At 47.8% G+C, this 19,632-nt stretch overlaps 1 long non-coding RNA gene across 1 annotated transcript; it reads right to left on the bottom strand.

Moving 5' to 3' along the window:
- Window positions 1–5,408: 5,408 nt before the first annotated feature.
- Window positions 5,409–17,466, bottom strand: LOC146019624 (uncharacterized). Its single transcript, XR_014450623.1, has 3 exons — window positions 17,251–17,466; window positions 15,731–15,891; window positions 5,409–5,734 (listed from the first exon to the last, which is right to left on the bottom strand). It is a non-coding gene; the product is annotated as an uncharacterized LOC146019624 (long non-coding RNA).
- Between the last annotated feature and the right edge of the window lie 2,166 nt (window positions 17,467–19,632).

Below are 19,632 nucleotides of genomic sequence, written 5' to 3'. Positions count from 1 at the left end.
AACAAACAAACAAAAAAAACACCTCATATCAGCTGTCATAATGTAGGTGACCTTTAGAACTATGCTCCATTGTGACATCACAGTTTTTGATGACATCACACAGCTGCTGAAGACACAGAGTCTCAGATGTGATATACAGTTCTTACTGGAGGTCACAGTTGCGATTTGTGCAAATTTGTTTTTGCGATAGTGCGAATTTGTTTTTGCGATAGTGCAAATTTGTTTTTTTCTCTAAGAGCCCTAGTCTTGTGACATAACATGGGTCCTATTAAGAGAAAGAAAGCATGGATAAAGAAAGGAAAGAAAATGCAGAGGAGAAGGAAAGTGAGCAGGAAAACAAAGCAGGCAGCGAGACACATGAGAAGAAATTCCTCATTGGTACCAGGTGTACAGAGAGGCTGGAAGAGATTGGTAGCCTTTATGACAAAGAAAAGAGATCAGTTCCTTAAATCATGTCGCAGATGTCCCAGATTTTGGCAAGTGAGAAAAACGAGAAACATGGCCATTGCTGAAGACCCAGGGGAAGGATGCAGCCATTGGGCAGGCCAGACAAACTTACCAGAGGAAAAGAGGTGCGATAAGAAGTTAAGGAATGTAGCTTTGCAAAGAAACTGGAATAGATTTGCTGGTTTTATTAAAGAGAAAAAGAGTCAATTTATAACAGCAATTGGCAGAGGACAACCAGACACCCTACCAGGTCAGCAAACTGCAGAAGGTCAGCAAACTGCAGAAGGTCAACAAACTGCAGAAGGTCAGCAAACTGCAGAAGGTCAGCAAACTGCAGAAGAGAGCGTTACTGTCCCCTTAACAGTGGGAACATTTACTTTCCACTCGCTTCTTGGAAAGGGAGGTTACGGCAAAGTGATGCTCGCCACAGACTCTGTTCATAAGAAAAGAGTAGCAGTTAAGATCCTAAAGAAAAGAGCACTCATTCAAAGTGCAAAGAGGAGAGCATCACTGGAACGGGAGTACATTATGACCGAGTGTCGGGTACTTCAAGTGGCACATGAGAGTCCTTTCCTGACCCGTGGATACGCAGCCTTCCAAACAAACAGCTATCTTTATTATGTAATGGAACTGGTTGGCGGAGGGGACCTCTTCGATTTTGGGGTCACGAACATGCTGAACCCATTGGCAATAAAATTTATTGCCACAGAACTGGTCTGTGGATTGCAGTTCCTGCACTCCAGAGGAATAATCCACAGAGACCTAAAAGCTGAGAACATTTTGCTGACAAAGAGTGGACATGTAAAGATCACAGACTTTGGTCTGGCCACGTTGAATGTATATGGAGAAACCAAGGACAGTATGATTGTTGGGACACGTGGCTATAAGGCTCCAGAAGTTTTATTAGGTGCACCATTTAGTGCAGGCGTGGACTGGTTTGCATTCGGTGTGATATTATATATGCTCACCCTACGAATGCACCCTTTTCCTGGAAAGGATAAGGAAGAGATCATGAGAAATACCCTTAAGAAAGAACCGTCGTACGCAGGTATTACTGATCCCGCAACAAAGGACATTATATCCCAACTCCTGTGCAAGGACCAGACCCTCCGGCTCGGGGTAAACGGCAACGTGCGAGAACACCCCTACTTCTCTTCAGTTGCATGGCAAAACATAGAGACTGGAAAAACAGCGTCTCCACTCAAACGGCACATGTGCAAGGCACATGTGCATGGTACAGATCAACAATGTCCCGTGTCTTACAGCGAAGCCTACAAAGAACCGATTCCTGCCATGGACCAAAGCCTCTTTGATGACATTCAATTTGTGTGCCCTAAATGGGGTAAAAGCTATCATAACGTGCCAATGGAGCTAGATACCATATCATCAGTTAATGGCGAACTGCACGACAAAGAATAGACACCTGTTGCACCTGTTGCCTGCTCCGTCCTCGGCTACTTCTCCGGAGATGTACCGTGTTCCACCTGTCCGGTACAGTTCTGCTAACCGACTCTAAGCAGTCACGACTTTCCTTGTCTGTAGTTTGGTCTGAACTACAATGTCATCTGGGGATTAGGGCTACTGGCGACACCCCACAAAAAAAACGACACTGGGCAGCCACCTCATGGGTGTGTTGGAAGAGCTGTTAATTATTTTTGAAAGGTTTATAGTTATAGTTACACCCATCTCATTGATAAGAATTAAGCTGGGTACACCCTAGTTCCTGCCTCAGCGGAGCTTACAAATTTTTTTTTGTTGGGGGGGGGGCTATTTAACCACTTTACCGCTCTAGACCAGCATCGTCTGGAAAGTGGAGAAATGTTTAGCTTCATTCAGATCTATAAATGATAACTATGCAGCTGGAAAAATCCCCCACATTCCCCATGCAGGCCGTTATATTCAATCTTCTAAACATACCAGGTAAGGAATATATGGCTAGGAAAAAACATTTGGTATCCCAATTGCACACTGAGTGAAACATAACTTCATAACACAGAGATTTTGGTTGCGTATATCTGCAGATATAGGGCTAAGCCCCCAGGCCGTACGTCAAGGCATCTCTGTCACTGGGGGTCCCTAATACTGGGTATGGGTCTGGGGTGTGGGCCCCCAACATGCCGACACAGGCTGAGTACTCCAGGGCAGCACACAAATGAAAATTAGTAGGGGTTAATAAGAAGCACGTAGGTGCTATGTAGGGAAGTGAAGGTGTGATTAAAATACAAAATATATACAATGTGATAGGAAAAGTGTTAGGGTGTGCTAACCTGGAGCAGACCAGCCATATCAACATGAGGGGGACCACACTCCCAAACCCATCCCATACGCAGTAACATATATGTCTGGGCTTAATAGCCCAGTATAAGGCCACATGATAATGGCTTACTACATCTGAGAGACAGCTTACCTGGAGATACCCCTGGCTTCTCCAATGGCACTCAGGTGTCAGCAATCCCTCCTAATGCTGACCCATCTATGCCTCTCAACTGCACAACACTTTTGTTGGTAAGCTGCTCAATCAGAGGTGTGTCACTCAGGTGCCAAAAGGGAGGGGCAATTCTGTCTAGGAAAAAAACATTTGGTATCCCAATTGCATACTGAGTGAAACATAACTTCATATGTTTCACTCAGTGTGCAATTGGGATACCAAATGTTTTTTTCCTAGACAGAATTGCCCCTCCCTTTTGGCACCTGAGTGACACACCTCTGATTGAGCAGCTTACCAACAAAAGTGTTAAGGAATATATGGCTGCCATAATACATACTTCCAAAACATTTAACAAGATCTGGTCTCCATGCCGACTTCTCAAAACACCCCCCCCCCCCCCACACACACACACACACTCTTTCCTTATGTCTTCTCCTTCTCGACCTAATCTTGGTTCTATTGCCTTTGACGGTTCGCCGCACGGTCATTGTGAGAATTTTTCCCCTTATCTTTAAGTCTAATAAAACTGGATCTGACTTATTGTGATATTACTGCTACTGTATTTTGTTGTGTTGTGTCGAATTTTATGGCGATTCATTTAATACATTGTATTAAAGAAAAAAAAACACACCTACATACCTATAAACGTAACCGACATGAAAGGTGGCCCTTCTTAGCTTTGGGCCCCATAGCAGCTGCACCCCCTGCCCCTATAGTAGCTACGCCCTTGTATAGAACACATGGAACTGACAGGGAAGGGGTCCCCTCTTAGCTTTGGGCCCCATAGCAGCTGCACCCCCTGCCGCTATAGTAGCTACGCCCTTGTATAGAACACATGGAACTGACAGGGAAGGTGGCCTCTTTCAGTTCTGTTACCCTTCTAGTACATACAGTGCCTGTTTGGCTCTTAGTCTACCTGCTACCACTATTCCCCACTCATATCATTACTATGTGCTGCTGGGTACCCTGCTCCTTCTGATGTAACTCTGCGCACCGGATCCGAGTCGGGCCGGCTGCACATAACACTTTCTAAAACTTATGTGCAGCCTCTGGGCGGGGGGACACTGCAAGGGCAGTGACAAGCAGGCAGCGAAAACAGCGGTAGCGGGCAGGGGACGCCTGTGAACGGAGAGCTGGGCAGGACGATCAGGGAGCTGCAAGGAAAGAAAAAAAAAACAATACAAATGAATGGGCACCCAGTGATTGGCTGATTGCTCTCTCAACCAATTGCCGATTCATTTGATTCGGTCCATTAATTAGTATTGGGGTGTTTTTTCCCCTTGCAGTTTCCTGATCCTCCTGCCCAGCTCCCAGTCCCCCCCCCCCCCCCCGGCATCCCCCACCCGCTGCATCTGTGTCCGCTGCCCCGCCTCTCCAATTGCCTGGCTCACCAGCGTCCCCTATCCGCTGCCTCTTTGTCCGCCTCTCCCCCTGCAGATCCCCGGGAGTTGCATATGATAAATCGCATTCAAAACATGGCACATCAAGTGCCTAATCGTGTCTGACCCCTCCAGGGGGGGAGCTGCAGGGGAAATCAGGTCCAACTTGGACAAGTTGGACTAATGTATGGGGGCCTTTAGCCTGTGGCCTCCTGCTGCCTCCTCATATCACTATTCTGTTGGGGACTCTGCTCCTTCTACCATACAACTTTTAGCCTCTGGATTCTTGATGCATCCATTCCACTCCTGCTGTTTTACTTTACAAATACAAGACTTCAACAAGTACAGGTTAGCTCAACTCCTGAAATACTCTGTGTTGCTGTGCATAGTCTGATAATCCAACTGGCCTAGAGTCAATCTAGTCTCACTAAATTACAAGTTGTGGCCACACATCAGGCAAGGGATAAATAAGTCATAAAGCAGGTGATCTCTCTGCAATTCCAGGCCTGAGAGCCCCATTCCCTGGACCACTGCTCACCTGAGTACGTCCATCTCATCCCGGAGGGACTGCGCCTCATAAGCCAGCCCGGTTACATCTTGGTTACGCATGTGCAGATCATAAACCTCCCGATCCAGATCCTGACATCGCTGTCTGTAGTCATCTCTCGCGCTCTCCAGCCTGAAGTAAGCCCAGAAACATCACAAGTTACCTTCTATGCGGCCTCTCACAGAGATCATCCAAAGCCACTGGGGGCACATGGACAGCCATTCATTCTGGACATTTAACCACATAGTCATAGTTTGTTTTTGTTTAGGGAGTGCTCCCCACAGGGCAGGATTTTTGGAGGGGGCTCCCTAAAAAAAAACAACACACAGATGAGTGTCCCAAGGCCGGGCAGCGCTTTCCGGAACTTACCCCAGCAACCTGGCTGTGTATGGCGTGACGTTAGCAAGGTCAAGCCGCAAACAGCCAGGAAGGAAGGAGCTGGGGCCGGGCAGCCGCAGACAGGCAGCGGCTGAAGCGGAGCTCATTGCTCAGCTCAGCGGTGCTGCCCAGAGCCAAGGAGGGGGAAAAGACAATGGCAATCCTGGAAGTGTTAGCACTGAAGCATAACCTGAAAGCTGCCTGGATCACCACTGAAGGGGTTAATAAAAATATGTTGCAACTGCTATAATCCCTATAATTTACATGTTCCCATATAGGCAGCAAAAACCGCCATCAAGCAAGCCCCACATGTACCGGATCGCAAAGCTCCTACAGCCATGCGTAAAGCAAGCGCTGGTCCTCTTGACAGTTAGGCCCCACCCTTCTCCCGTTACCGGTAGTTCCCTCCTGCAGTTGCTCGATCTGACTCTGCAGCAGAAGCAGCTTCTTGCCAAACACTGGTGTCCCCGTGCCCTCTTCCGACTGTTCCTGCTGCTCCTTCAGGTTTCTGTTTTCGCTCATTAGACTCCTCTTCTCTTCCATGAGCACCGACACCTGATGAAGCGAATGAGGGGGGGGGGGGATCGGGCAACACAGGAGGGAGAGGAGCAAGGCCCACAGAGTAAGAAGGGTTTATAAAGAGCACATAAATAAGGGGTTAAGAGGAAAGTGGTAGTAACAAATATGGGGTTCCCTACCAAATCCTCAAACAATGGATCGGCCCAAAGACTATGAACATAGTAACTGTGATCTCTGCAGGACATTGTGGCAAGATACAACTCTCAGCAGTGCTGACTGGCCATGTGACAGGATGAAGGTTCCAAGATGCAGCGGGGGGGGGGGGGGATAGAACAGGGAACGTACATGCAGCAATCTGCAGACTCTTCACCCCCATCCCATGTGTTCCACAGGTTTAGATCCCTACCATACTTAAAGATAATAAAAAAAAGTCTGTGCCTATAGCACAGGTTCTCAAACTTGGTCCTCAGGACCCCCACACAGTGCATGTTTTGCAGGTCTGCTCACAGAATCACAAGTGAAATAATTTGCTCCACCTGTGGATCTCTTAAAACGTGTCAATAAGTAATGATTGCACCTATCGGGTGACCTGTAAAATGTGAACCATGTGGGGTCCCGAGGACCGAGTTTGAGAACCCCTGGCTTATAGGTTCGGACTATGTATATGGCTTTTGTGTAAACTGGTTTCAAACAGTCTGGAATGAATGATGAATGAATCTTTCCTGAGCCCTCCTGACTGGATCATTTAGTAAACGGCAGAATGACACAGGCTGGTTACACAGATAAGAATACACAGGCAAGGCACGTTTCAGCATCACACACACACCCCCCCCCCCCCCCAACACAGCGCTGCAGGGGGTGATGCTCAGGGTTAGGTGGCGGCTGGTAGCTGTGGCAGACATGCAGGAGGTTATAGTTAGGTTGCAGGAACAAGGCAGGGATTAAACTCACCCACATCTCCGGAGAGGCCAAACCAACCTCAGCTTAAAACCTTTTTAGAGGGTAAAATCACTCAATGAAGCGGGAGATTTAGAAGCCCGATCACCACAGGACAGACACCACACTGGGCGATTTCTGTACAATATACGGGTATTTACACTACCAATACTCGCCATTATTGGCAGGACTGGTCTTTATTAGAGATAGAAATCCCAGTATGAATGCAGCAGAGAATCACTGTTGATGGCAGATGTCGGACTGCGAGCCGGATATATACTGGGCGACATTTATAAACAGCGGTAAAGACGGCCAACCAACCAGATTTGTATTTCCTTCATGGCGGACCCGGTCTGCCTTCCTAAGACTAATACATGGATTCTTCACATTTGCACTGCTTCTATCTAAAGCAGGCATGTCCAAACTATGGCCCTCCAGCTGTTGTGAAACTACAAGTCCCATCATGCTATTAGGGAATTCTAAAACCATGGCAAGGCATGCTGGGATGTGTAGTTTCACAACAGCTGGAGGACCATAGTATGGCCATGCCTGATCTAAAGTGACTATGGGGCCGATTCAGGCTTCCGCCTGAAGGTAGTGAGCGAAGATTAGTCGCTCGCACCATGGGGGTGTTTTCTGGGGATCCCCCGGGTGTTGGAATACTCGTTTCCTGTGCTCAGACCCTAAAAATACAGGCTGGATTCACCACCCTCTTTTTCTTGCCATTTGTGGATACTTGAAGTGATAAAGTGTCTAGTACTTTATCACCGGCCAAGCCGCTCCTGTCAAGTTACAGACTAGGGTAGATGTATGAAGCATAAGGGAGGAGAAGTGATAAAATGCCTGGTCCTTTATCACCGGCCCATCAGCTCCTGGCTGTCCCTTTTTAAACCCAGCCTGTAACTTAACAGTCAGGAGCTGATTGGTCAGTGATCAAGTACCAGAATCTTTATCACTTCACCAAGCTTAATAAATCTCGCCCTCGGTAACCAATCTACATTTTAAGAAAATATTTTTATAACGTGTATGGTCTTTAAAAACACTGTTCGGTACTTGTGGAGTATCACGGCTCCCACGATGGCCATCGCACATGAAAAAATCGCATCGCATGCGTTTTTTAACAGAAAAGCATCCAAATGCATTGAAATTAGTATCAAGCATGTTCAATGGCCCCCAAATGTCATTTTTGAGGCTGTACCACCCCCACTATCAACGCGAACCCGAAGCGTGGTGAGCGCAGCGAGCCCGTGAGGGGCGGCAGTACGCGTCCTACGACCTTTTCATACCCCCACTATCCATGTCGGCGTGGAGTTGAGAATAGAAAGTGTGGCGAGTGCAGCGAGCCACCGAGCCCGAAGCGTGGCGAGCGCATCGAGCCCCGCGAGGGGACACGGATACCTTCACAGGTATACGCGTCCCCTCGCGGGCTTCACAGGTGTCCGCATCCCCTCGCCACGCTTCGGGCTCGCCACACTTTCTATTCTCAACTCCATGCCAACGTGGATAGTGGGGGTATGAAAAGGTCGTAGGGAGCGTACCGCCGCCCCTCGCGGGCTCGCTGCGCTCGCCACGCTTCGGGTTCGCGTTGATAGTGGGGGTAGTACAGCCTCAAATATGACATTTGGGGGCCATTGAACATGTTTGATACTAATTTCAATGCATTTGGATGCTTTTCTCTTAAAAAACGCATGCGATCGCATGCGATCGCATGCGATTGCATGCGATTTTGTCAAAAACGTTAAAACGGCAAAAATTGCATCCCATCGCATGCCACTATATATGGCATGCAATGGCATGCAATGGGAGCCGTGATAATCCACAAGTACCCACTGTTCTTATACTAATTCGCCCTAATGTGTTGGGTGAATTTCTGGTGAGAGGGTAGGTACTTGTGCCATATGGGATTACATCCTCATTGCCAAGGGGGAATACATGCTCGTGGTAACTGGGGGACAGCCGCCACCAGGCAGAAGTGATAGCTATTGACAGCTGGAAAAAGAGAGCGGGGGCCTCCCTGCTGTATTCGGAGCACTGCAGGTCCCGGCTATTTGAAATAATACCCCTTTCACACCAGAAAATACAGGGACTTACCCAGGAATATGGGGCCTTATTTTGGTTCACTCTTTCTGACAAAATCCTTCTTAGATGGACAAAACCATGGCCCTTATTCTGATCGGTGCGGCCCGATCAGAATATGCGGCCAGGACCGTGCAGGCGAATCCCCGCCTTCCATACGGATCGCCACCTCCGTACGTACGCGGATATGTGGCGACCCGCATGAATGTGTACGGGGATACGCCTCCTCCATGGTGGGAGCAGCCCCTGCATTCGATGGTCGCCGAACATCGAATGCAGGGCCGCACGCTCCACCAGGTCCCGCAACACAAGACCACACGGACACTTGTCCGTGTGAAATCATGTATGGGGGCGGGCAGCTGACATCCGGCAATGTCAGATGCCCGCCCCGTACCCACGCGTCACGGCCTCATTACCATGCATACGCCCCGCGTTTGCATGGGAACGCCCATGAAACGCGGGGCGTATGCATAGGGTAATGAGACCAAGTAGCCCCTCACGCCCCTCTACGCCCCCTGTGCGGCGTGTAAAGAATCCGTGCGGCGAAATCGCCTGCACATGCGCAGAGTGACCTCTGCACATGCGCAGACGATCAACATCGGCGGTCCGTCCGCATGCGGGAATTTCCGCACCGATCAGAATAAGGGCCCATGTGCACTGCAGGGGGACAGATGTAAAATGTGCAGAGAGAATTAGATTTGGGTGAGTTATTTTGTTTCTGTGAAGGGAAAATACAGGCTGCTTTATTTTTACACTGCAATATAGATCTCACTTTGAAGAAAAACCCCACCCAAATCTAATTATATCTGCACAAGTTACATCTGCCCCCCTGCAGTGCACATGGTTTTGCCCATCTAAGAAGGATTTTATCAGAAAGAGTGAACTAAAATAAGGCCCAATGGTCTCAGGATCATGCAGGGACATTCCCGAGCTGGCCCCTTTTACACCAGCCTAGTCCCTGCATTTTCTAGTATGAAGGGGAGAGAAACCTCCCCCCCCCTTTAACCAGCTATATAATTTAACCAGATATATCTTTGGAACCAACTGCCCCATTTATATGAGATGTATTGAAGGACCAGCGATTTGGGTTCAAATGAGATCAACTTTGAGCTTCTGTGATGCCAGGTGATGAACTGGCAGCCTTCAGAACTGGATGGGGGTGGCTGAATTAGCGGGTACCAAGTTATCCTATGGGGAAAACGTTCCAGGTTTGCCCGGCGGTATCTCCGGTTTACAGGGGGCTAGCAACGCGAGGCTGGGCTCATTGGAAAGCCCCAGTCCTCTTCTACAAAGGAGTCCTATTTGGAGAGTGGCTTTGCATGCATGCAAAAAAATTAAAAAGTATATATGTACTCTAAAAATCGCTTCAATGCAATTGCATAGGAATAAAAATAAAAATCTGCAGCAGATATTTACCAAGTCCCAATTGGATGGTGTGGTTGTTGAGGTAGAACCGATATTTAAAGTCCTATCTAGATAGGAGTACAATAATCGACAGCAAAAATAAACAGAGAGAGAGTGGTAAAAATAAAAGTAAGGATGGAAAGATTGGTAAAGTATGCTTCATCTCAAAATACAATGTGGCGGCTAACAAGATTTCAAATATATTCAAATAGATTTCAATAACTATAGATTGCTTAGTACGGATCCTATCCTTATGAGCAATTTAGAAAAAGAGCCAACTATTATTTTCAAACGAGCACGCAATTTAAAAAATATACTAACACCATGTTTCTTCAAATCAGACACTAAAAAGGTAGGAGTACAAAGTACAATCGTGGGCCCCAAAATAGTAGGATTCCATAGATACAACCATACACAGTGCATACAAGCACGTAATTAACAAGACATAAAACATTACATCCACAAATCTAGAAAAAACTTTCAATATAGAATCATTTATAAACTGCACCACCAATTACGTAATATATCTACTCATATGCTCTTGCAATATGTACTATGTAGGCCGCACTATTCGACCTCTCAAGGTTAGAGTGTTGGAGCATAGGAGATATATCCTAAAGAAATGTACAAACCACAGTGTCCCCCGCCACTTCGCGGAGACTCACAATAGTGACCCCTCTAACCTAAGAGTCGTGGGCTTAGAACATATAGTTACAACAAGCCGTGCAGGAGATCGGTCCAGGAATATGTGCCGACAGGAAGCGGCATGGATACTGAAGCTGCAGACACTAACCCCATGGCCTAAACGAAACTATAGACCTTGAATTTATTTGAACCCTGCCCTCCTGATGTCTGACATCTCTCAGTAGACCAGTCCTTCACTGTTATCTATGAATAGTCCTTTAGGTAGTGCGCGACATGTGCCCCTTACAATTGGGCCCATGCCAGGCACCCAGAAAAAACATTAGGGGTGACATTCTATGCTATGCGCTAAATGCGCATGTTTTATTTGCGCACCACATCGCCGCAAATCGCCTATTTTAAAATCGCATTTTTCAGCCTAAATGCGCATATTTAATGTGATGCGCATTGGAGGCTGAAAAGTGCGAATAGGGGCGATTTGCAGCGAAGTGGTGCGCTGTTTTTAGTCCTGAAAATGTGCGATTTTCATGTCTGAAAATCGAACATTTGCAGGACAGCGCAAGGTTGTAAAAAAAAGAACCGAGCGCGGGGTCCCCCGCCCGAGTCTAACCAGCCCCGGGCTCACTGAGCCGGTGCTGGTGACATAAAATCAGGGTCCCCAACAAATAGGGGTCCCCTTGATTTTATGAAACCAGCACCGGGCTCAAGGTCCGGCGCTGGTTCCCAAAATACGGGGGACAAAGTGACTAGGGGTCCCCCGTATTTTAAGAACCAGCACCGGACACAACCAGCCAGCAGGGTAATGCCACAGCCAGGGGGAGACTTTTTATACAAGTTCCCCCGGCCAAAGCATTAACCCCCTGGCTGGTCAGCATGGGCAGGGGTCCTGGGGAAGTGGGGACCCCCCCAATGAAGGGGTCCCCCCCCTCCAGGACTTACCAGCCCATGCTGATAGTCCGGGGCTGTCCCCGATGCCCCTGGGCGGTGGGCATCGGGCTGATGCTTTGTGTAAAAAAAAGAATGAAAACTATTGTTTTACACTGGCGAACTATGAGTCCCAGCAAGCCTACCCCGCATGCTGGGACTTGGGGAACCACAAGTACCAGCATGCGGGGCATTAAAGGGCCCGCTGGCACTTGTAGTTCTGCAGTGTAAAAAATAGTGCACAAAATCACACTGACACCCTGTAAAATAAAACTTTAATACACACAAAACACACACACACTGATACTTACCTACCTTGAGCCCGTAGGTCGGTCCCTGGATCCTGGGTCCGTCCTCCGGGGCTCCAGGGCAGAGGAGTCCGGTTCCGGGGCCTTGGTCCTGGTTCCGGGGCTGGTCCTGGGGTTCCGGGGCTCCTGGCGTGAAGAATCCGGGGTCCGGGATCCGTGGTAGTCCCCAGGGGTACCTAAGGAGGAAAATCCAACTCACCTGCTCCCCGGCGGCGACCTCCGGTGACAGCGCTGCTCCAGACTGGTACCCGGCTGCAGGAGTTCGTCCGGCGCTGAGATGTTTCCTCCTCGCCGTCTCTGCACAGAATGATTTCTCGGCCAATCAGGAGCCGAGAAAGTCGGCTCCTGATTGGCCAGAAATTTTCTGAATAGAGACGCCGAGGAAGTAACATCTCTGCTCTGGATGCGCTGAGATGTTACTTCCTCGGCGTCTCTATTCAGAATGATTTCTGGCCAATCAGGAGCCGACTTTCTCGGCTCCTGATTGGCCGAGAAATCATTCTGTGCAGAGACGGCGAGGAGGAAACATCTCAGCGCCGGACAAACTCCTGCAAGCTGGGTACCAGTCTGGAGCAGCGCTGTCACCGGAGGTCGCCGCCGGGGAGCAGGTGAGTTGGATTTTCCTCCTTAGGTACCCCTGGGGACTACCACGGATCCCGGACCCCGGATTCTTCATGCCAGGAGCCCCGGAACCCCAGGACCAGCCCCGGAACCAGGACCAAGGCCCCGGAACCGGACTCTTCTGCCCTGGAGCCCCGGAGGACGGACCCAGGATCCAGGGACCGACCTACGGGCTCAAGGTAGGTAAGTATCAGTGTATGTGTGTTTTGTGTGTATTAAAGTTTTATTTTACAGGGTGTCAGTGTGATTTTGTGCACTATTTTTTACACTGCAGAACTACAAGTGCCAGCGGGCCCTTTAATGCCCCGCATGCTGGGACTTGTGGTTCCCCAAGTCCCAGCATGCGGGGTAGGCTTGCTGGGACTCATAGTTCGCCAGTGTAAAACAATAGTTTTCATTCTTTTTTTTACACAAAGCATCAGCCCCATGCCCACAGCCCAGGGGCATCGGGGACAGCCCCGGACTATCAGCATGGGCTGGTAAGTCCTGGAGGGGGGGGACCCCTTCATTGGGGGGGTCCCCACTTCCCCAGGACCCCTGCCCATGCTGACCAGCCAGGCGGTTAATGCTTTGGCCGGGGGGACTTGTATAAAAAGTCTCCCCCCCGGCTGTGGCATTACCCTGCTGCCTGGTTGTGTCCGGTGTTGGTTCTTAAAATACGGGGGACCCCTAGTCACTTTGTCCCCCGTATTTTGGGAACCAGCGCCGGACCTTGAGCCCGGTGCTGGTTTCATAAAATCAAGGGGACCCCTATTTGTCGGGGACCCTGATTTTATGTCACCAGCACCGGCTCAGTGAGCCCGGGGCTGGTTAGACTCGGGCGGGGGACCCCGCGCTCGTTTTTTTTTGTATTTAACCATTTCTTTTATTTTTTACAGCAGAACCCTGCACGGAACATTGCGATCTGTGCAGGGTTCTGGCTAATTCGCCTAACAGACCCTGGTCTGAAATAAGTGCGATAATTAGTCACTTAAAAAATGCGATGTGCAAATGCGCATAGCATTAAATAAGCGACTTGTATACTTTTCTGTGCGAAAACATCTGGAAGCGATAAAAATGCGAATTAATCTCGCATTTTTATTCACCAGACCTTAACGCACATAATATGCGATTTCAGCCCCTGTGCGCATCCCATTAAATCAACGATTTAATGGGAAAATGCGATATCGCCATTTTGTGGTCTAATTACCGCAAAATAACGATACTCGCATAGCATAGAATGTCACCCTAGATGTACTTTCCTTCCTCTCTCCTTCTCCCCTCTCCCTGTATTTATGCAGCAGTATTATTCTTACTTTTATTTTTTATTATTTATTATCTTTTTTTTTTTTTTTTATTTATTTATATAAATCTTTATATTTTTTATGTGTATTTTTTATGTATATTTTTATATTATTACTGTATTTTTATTTTATTTCATTATGATCAATATTATTACTGATTATTTCTAGTATTAGTTTCATTGTTATTATGCTGTCAGGCCTTTTTGCTATTTCTGTATCATCTCCCACCGAGCATCCGTTTGGATAGCACTCTCTATGACTTCTCATAAACGAGTGGATATATACCTTTAAATTGTTTAAATACTTGTACAGTTTTCCTTCTCTCCCGAAGATCTAAGCCGTCCTGCCGCATAGACACTTAGACTAGCATCTACCCTTAGATTAAGGACAATTGCTATATATATACTCCGCTGTCAAGTGGATATAGACACTGAATATTTGTGTCTACCATTCTTATGTCGACAAGTGAAGGTCCCTTTAAGATTAAAACCTCTGAAATAGAAATCTTCCCACCAGAATCAAACTGATATGGGTCTGACACATACAGAGTGTTAGAACACACCTACACATTTATATTTGACAACGACTAAACGTACTAAATACATTATATATCATACATATGACATATACTCATATCCTGTGGTGATTCCTACTAAACTAAATCTATATACAAAAATTAAATCTATATACAAAAATAAAATATCAAATTAAACGTTAGTCTGTCAGTGCAACATTATGCGTGTACATATATATTTTTAAGAATTTGTGTGGTTATATTGCACTGTGATATAAGAATTGCGATATGTCACCGTTGCTTTCCATACTAAATGAAAGACAGAGTTTTAGAGCCAATGAAACAATGGACTATAGTAATGAGACATCCACCTGCGTATATTCACCTAACAGGTATAAGACCATCCCCCAGCATGGAACTCCTCATTCCTGAATTGAAAAAGCTGCCTGAGCGCGGCGAAACGCGTTTTCGTGAGGAGTACTATTTGGTCACTGCAGCTAAAGGATCTGTGGGAAACACCAGTGTCACCCGACCGGCATTATTCACCGGTCCTTGGTCACATCTTCCATCGAGAACTTGATCCCTGCTACGGATATCCCCAGCTACTACAGCGCATCTCCACACAGCCTGCCGCATACACGGAGGACTGTGCGCCCACGCCTGTACATGAGAGCCGAGCACTAGCTCACTGCACTAAGGAGGTACAATCACAGGAGACGGTGTATCCTCATCTGCAAGCGGCGGGTCGGCCGGAGCAGCAACTGCTTAAAATTGGACACCACAAAGCACCTTACCTGATGTACCTACCTATCTTGTGAGAGACAGTGCCATTCGATTTACAGCCCATACGCCACCATTCATTGTTGGGCTTTCCACACAGAGCGACGAGTAAGTGATCTGCTTGCCCCTGTTTGATCCATTTGGGGACTTATCCAATATTGCATATATTACTACTTGTTCTCTTGGAAAGATCTTGACCACATGTGGGACTTTAATTATCGGTTCTACCCCAACAACCACACCATCCAATTGGGACTTGGTAAATATCTGCTGCAGATTTGTATTCCTATGCAATTGCATTGAAGCGATTTTTAGAGTACATATATACTTTTTTGCATGAATGCAAAGCTATTGTTAATGTGTTTTTTGTGAATTGTGATATATGTTATGTGTATTGTTGAATAAACCATTTTAGTGTACAGAAGGCGCCCACTGGTTCTCTTTTCTGTAAAGCTTCTTCTGTTGAGGGCGGCATCCCTATACCAGAGGGCAGCATTATGTACAATACACAGCACACTTGTCCCTAGCGCTCAAAAGAACCTACTCGATTTTTCTCTATTTGGAGAGTGGGTCTGGAGCTTTAGCTCCATCAGGCCCATTGTTAATCCGGCCCTGCGGCTTAGGAGCAGTCTCTGCACCCCGTCTTTGTTGAGCCGTTGCGCGGAATGTTCTGGGAACAGCCAAGGTTCTGGTCAGAGAGCCATTCTGTAAGAATAATACAGAGAAATAAATGAGATTTGATTGTCCGCCAACATTTGGGAGGGAGATTAAATCCTAGGAAGGGGGGTGGGAGATTTATTTTGCTGTAAGACGCACGCACATGCACAGCTTAGAACCGGTATTTACACAACGAGCCAATAAGACGTTAACTTGTAGAAATTATTGACGGCGGGATCCAGCTATCATATTTCTGCAGTACAGGATCATTTTTCTCTGACCATTGCCTGATTTGTTTGTGCTGCAGGGTGGCGCATGCGGCTCAGCGGCTCTGCAGACCTGTCATCTTGGAGTTCCAGTGAGTGACACACAGTTTAATACCATGTTTAACTGTCACCTAGGAGCAAAGCTTATCACATTGTACGCTCCACTCGCAAGGAAAAACTGCAGACAATTGGCGCTCTTAATAAGAAACCAATGGGAATGCAGCCTTCGCACTCCGAGAAGTGACAGCAAAGGTTTGGGGAATGCATTGGGCGAGAGTAATGCTGCGCCAATAATGGGTGCCAAAAGCCATCAGCACCGGTCATGGCACTTACACCTTGCCCGTGTTTGGTGTAGGAGATGCCGATGAAAATGGCGGATGCTATGCATGTGCAGGACAATAGGTCACAATGCTGGGTACATGCCCATGGAGCGTCCTAGGGAGGTCTCTCCTGTGTACACCCATTAATGCCCACTCAGCCCCAGAAGAGGATGTGCATGAGAAGAATCTCTCGGAAGCAGTGGCATTGTAATGGCCCCCGCAGCATACTTGCCTACTTTTGAAAACCAGTTTCAGGGAGACTCCTATAGCATATCTCACAACTTTCCGCGGTTTTCGGGGGACATTCCCGCGTCCCTCCCGCGGCCGGCAGTGTCCCGCGGTGAGGGGGGGGGGAGTATTGCCCCTCTTGGCTGGTGAGCAGCGGTGAATAAACGCTGTGCACATAAGCACAGCGTCTATTCCCGCAGCCAGGGGGATGGGGGCATGGCTAGAGGTTCACAGAGCCCCTGGGTCATGCCCCCATAGCATCAAAACGGGGGCGTGGCCTCGCGGGTGACCCGTTAGTATAGGCCACGCCCCCAACGTTTTCCTGCGCGCAGTCCCCTGTCCTTCCTCCGGCTCCCAAGAAGTTGGGATGTATGTTATACACAGCCCCCCATATTACAATATACACAGCAACCCCACACACACATTGCACAATTTGCACAGTTACTCCCCCATATGACATTATATACAACTCCCTGATACTATAATACATTATAAACAGCCTTCCCCTATATTACATTATAAACATCCCCACACACACACAGTTTCTCTCCCATATATAACAGCCCACACTCCCCAGTACACACAGCACTCACCTGGCTGTGTTGAACCGTGTGTGTGATGGGAGCAGGCAGTGTGGTGAGGGGGCAGCCGGTGACAGGAACAGGCAGACCCGCAGGAGTAGGGCTGAGGCACGGAGTGTGGTGGGCGGAGCCAACTCCGGAAGCTCTGGCTGCTGCTATGGTGACTCTCCTGCAGTGCTCCTCCCGACTTCCTGACAGCAGCTCGGCCACTCATATCACCGCGGTGGCCGGCAGTTAGTTATGTTGCCGCGCAAGCCCCGCCCCCTACGTTTCCGGACGCGCGGGAGGGTAGGCATGTGTGCCCCGCAGTGGGTGCTGGGGGTCTACTTTACGCCACTGCCTGGACCTGCAGATACTTGTCTGCAGTCCTGTCACACCTGCCTCCATTGAAAATGTTCTTACCAAAATGGCCACCACCTGAGACGGGGGGGACGACGACATTTTTAATGGGAGCAGAACCTCCCAAAATGGCCACCACCTGAGAGGGTGGGGGGACACATTTTTAATGGGAGCAGAACCTCTGGCAATGAGCAGGATATGGAACAGGTGTTCAGGCCTATAATGTTTGCAATGCAAAGGATTATAAAATGCATGATGAGGATGTGTTGGCGTGGGGCTATATGGTGGTGTGATGTATATCATTAGCATGTAATTCAGAATTAACCCATATTATTCTGAAATAAAATTGGGAAGCAGTCGCCTTCCCCAATCCTATTCTCACCCTGAAAACACATTTTGCACTGATATCTGGTTGTTACCTGTACCACCTCCACTTGCCCTCTTTAGGTTTGATAATTCTCCCCCTAAGCCTCTGACTCTCACAGATCCCCAAAACTTTTGATATTTGCATTGGGTATGGGTCATAGGATCAACATTTTTCTTTATTTAAAGTGCACATTTCAAAATATTGTCATATCCAGGATTCAAACCCACGACCTTCCATATTGCAGTCAGACACCTTGCTCATGGCGCAATTTTTTTTTTTTTTTCTGTTTGGGAAGTATGCTCGTCTTTTGAATTGTGTGCCTTGAGTAAAGGAATGTGTCGCTGAAGGTGCTTAGAGATGTGAGGAGTAGATGATGGTGGTTAGGTAATTAAAGAGGAGGAAGATGCAAATAAGATTGATCGAAACATAAAATTGACAGGTGCTGCAGAACACAAATAATAATATGACTATGTAGATTTTTTTGAGTTCTACAGAGTGGATAGGGTGCTGCCTATGTAACAAGGTTCCCCGTTCATTTTTCCTTGCTGCCTGCAAACCAGGAGACTGCAGGACTAGATAAGTCTTGCTCTGACATGACTTTAAAAAAAAAAAAAAAACAATATAAAGATTGTGCTCCCTGTTCCTTCAATGCTTATTACATAAACAACAAAAGGAAGTGTCAAATGGTCAAGGGGGCCTCGTTCCACACTGCCTGTATTCAGAATAGACAGTTACACTGTGCTGTAAAATAGCAACCCCCACCCATCATTCCTACCACTGGTGCCATCATGCTTCCCACAGGAGCCATGCTTCTGAAGACATAGGGTGACATTCTATGGGATGCATATTTTTTTTTTTGCGATTTTTTTCTCAAAAACGGCCGAAATCGCATGTTTTTTCCATTTTCGCATATTTAATGAGCTGCGAAAATGTGAAAAAAGTGCGATTTTGGCCAACAAATTTGACATTCTGGAAATGCGATGGCTGTTTTTCACAGCACATCGCATCCAGATGTTTTCACATTTAAAAGTATACAAATCGCATATTTAATGGTATGCGATTTGTATAAATGTGTCTAAAATTCGCCCAAAAATCAGACCAGGTTCTGATGGGCGAATTAGCCAGAACCCTGCACAGATCATTGAGATCTGTGCAGGGTTCTGTTGGAAAAAAAAGGTTAAACAGTTCAAATAAAAAAAAAAACAGCGCGGGGTCCCCCGCCAGAGCATAACCAGCCCCGGGCTAATTGACCCGGTGCTGGTGACATAAAATCACGGTCCCCGACAAAGAGGGGTCCCCTTGATTTAATGAAACCAGTACCAGGCTCAAGGTCCGGCGCTGGTTCCCGAAATATGGGGGACAAAATGACTAGGGGTCCCCCGCATTTCAAGAACCAGCACCAGACCCAACCAGCCAGCAGGGTAATGCCACAGCCGGGGGACACTTATTATATAAGGTCCCGCGGCCAAAGCATTATCCCCGTGGCTGGTCAGCATGGGCAGGGGTCCTGGGGAAGTGGGGACCCCCCCAATGAAGGGGTCCCCCCCTCCAGGACTTACCAGCCCATGCTGAAAGTCCGGGGCTGTCCCCGATGCCCCTGGGCGGTGGGCTGGTACCCGCTCACGGACTGGAGAGGCACAGAGATGTTTCATCTTCCTCACCTTTCCTCTGGATGATTCTATTGGCCG

The sequence above is a fragment of the Crinia signifera genome, chromosome 7 (genome assembly GCF_055691185.1).
Source record: "Crinia signifera chromosome 7, ASM5569118v1, whole genome shotgun sequence".
Taxonomy (NCBI): domain Eukaryota; kingdom Metazoa; phylum Chordata; class Amphibia; order Anura; family Myobatrachidae; genus Crinia; species Crinia signifera.
Note: the sequence above shows the minus strand (reverse complement) of the source record. Positions and strands in the feature narration are given on the sequence as shown.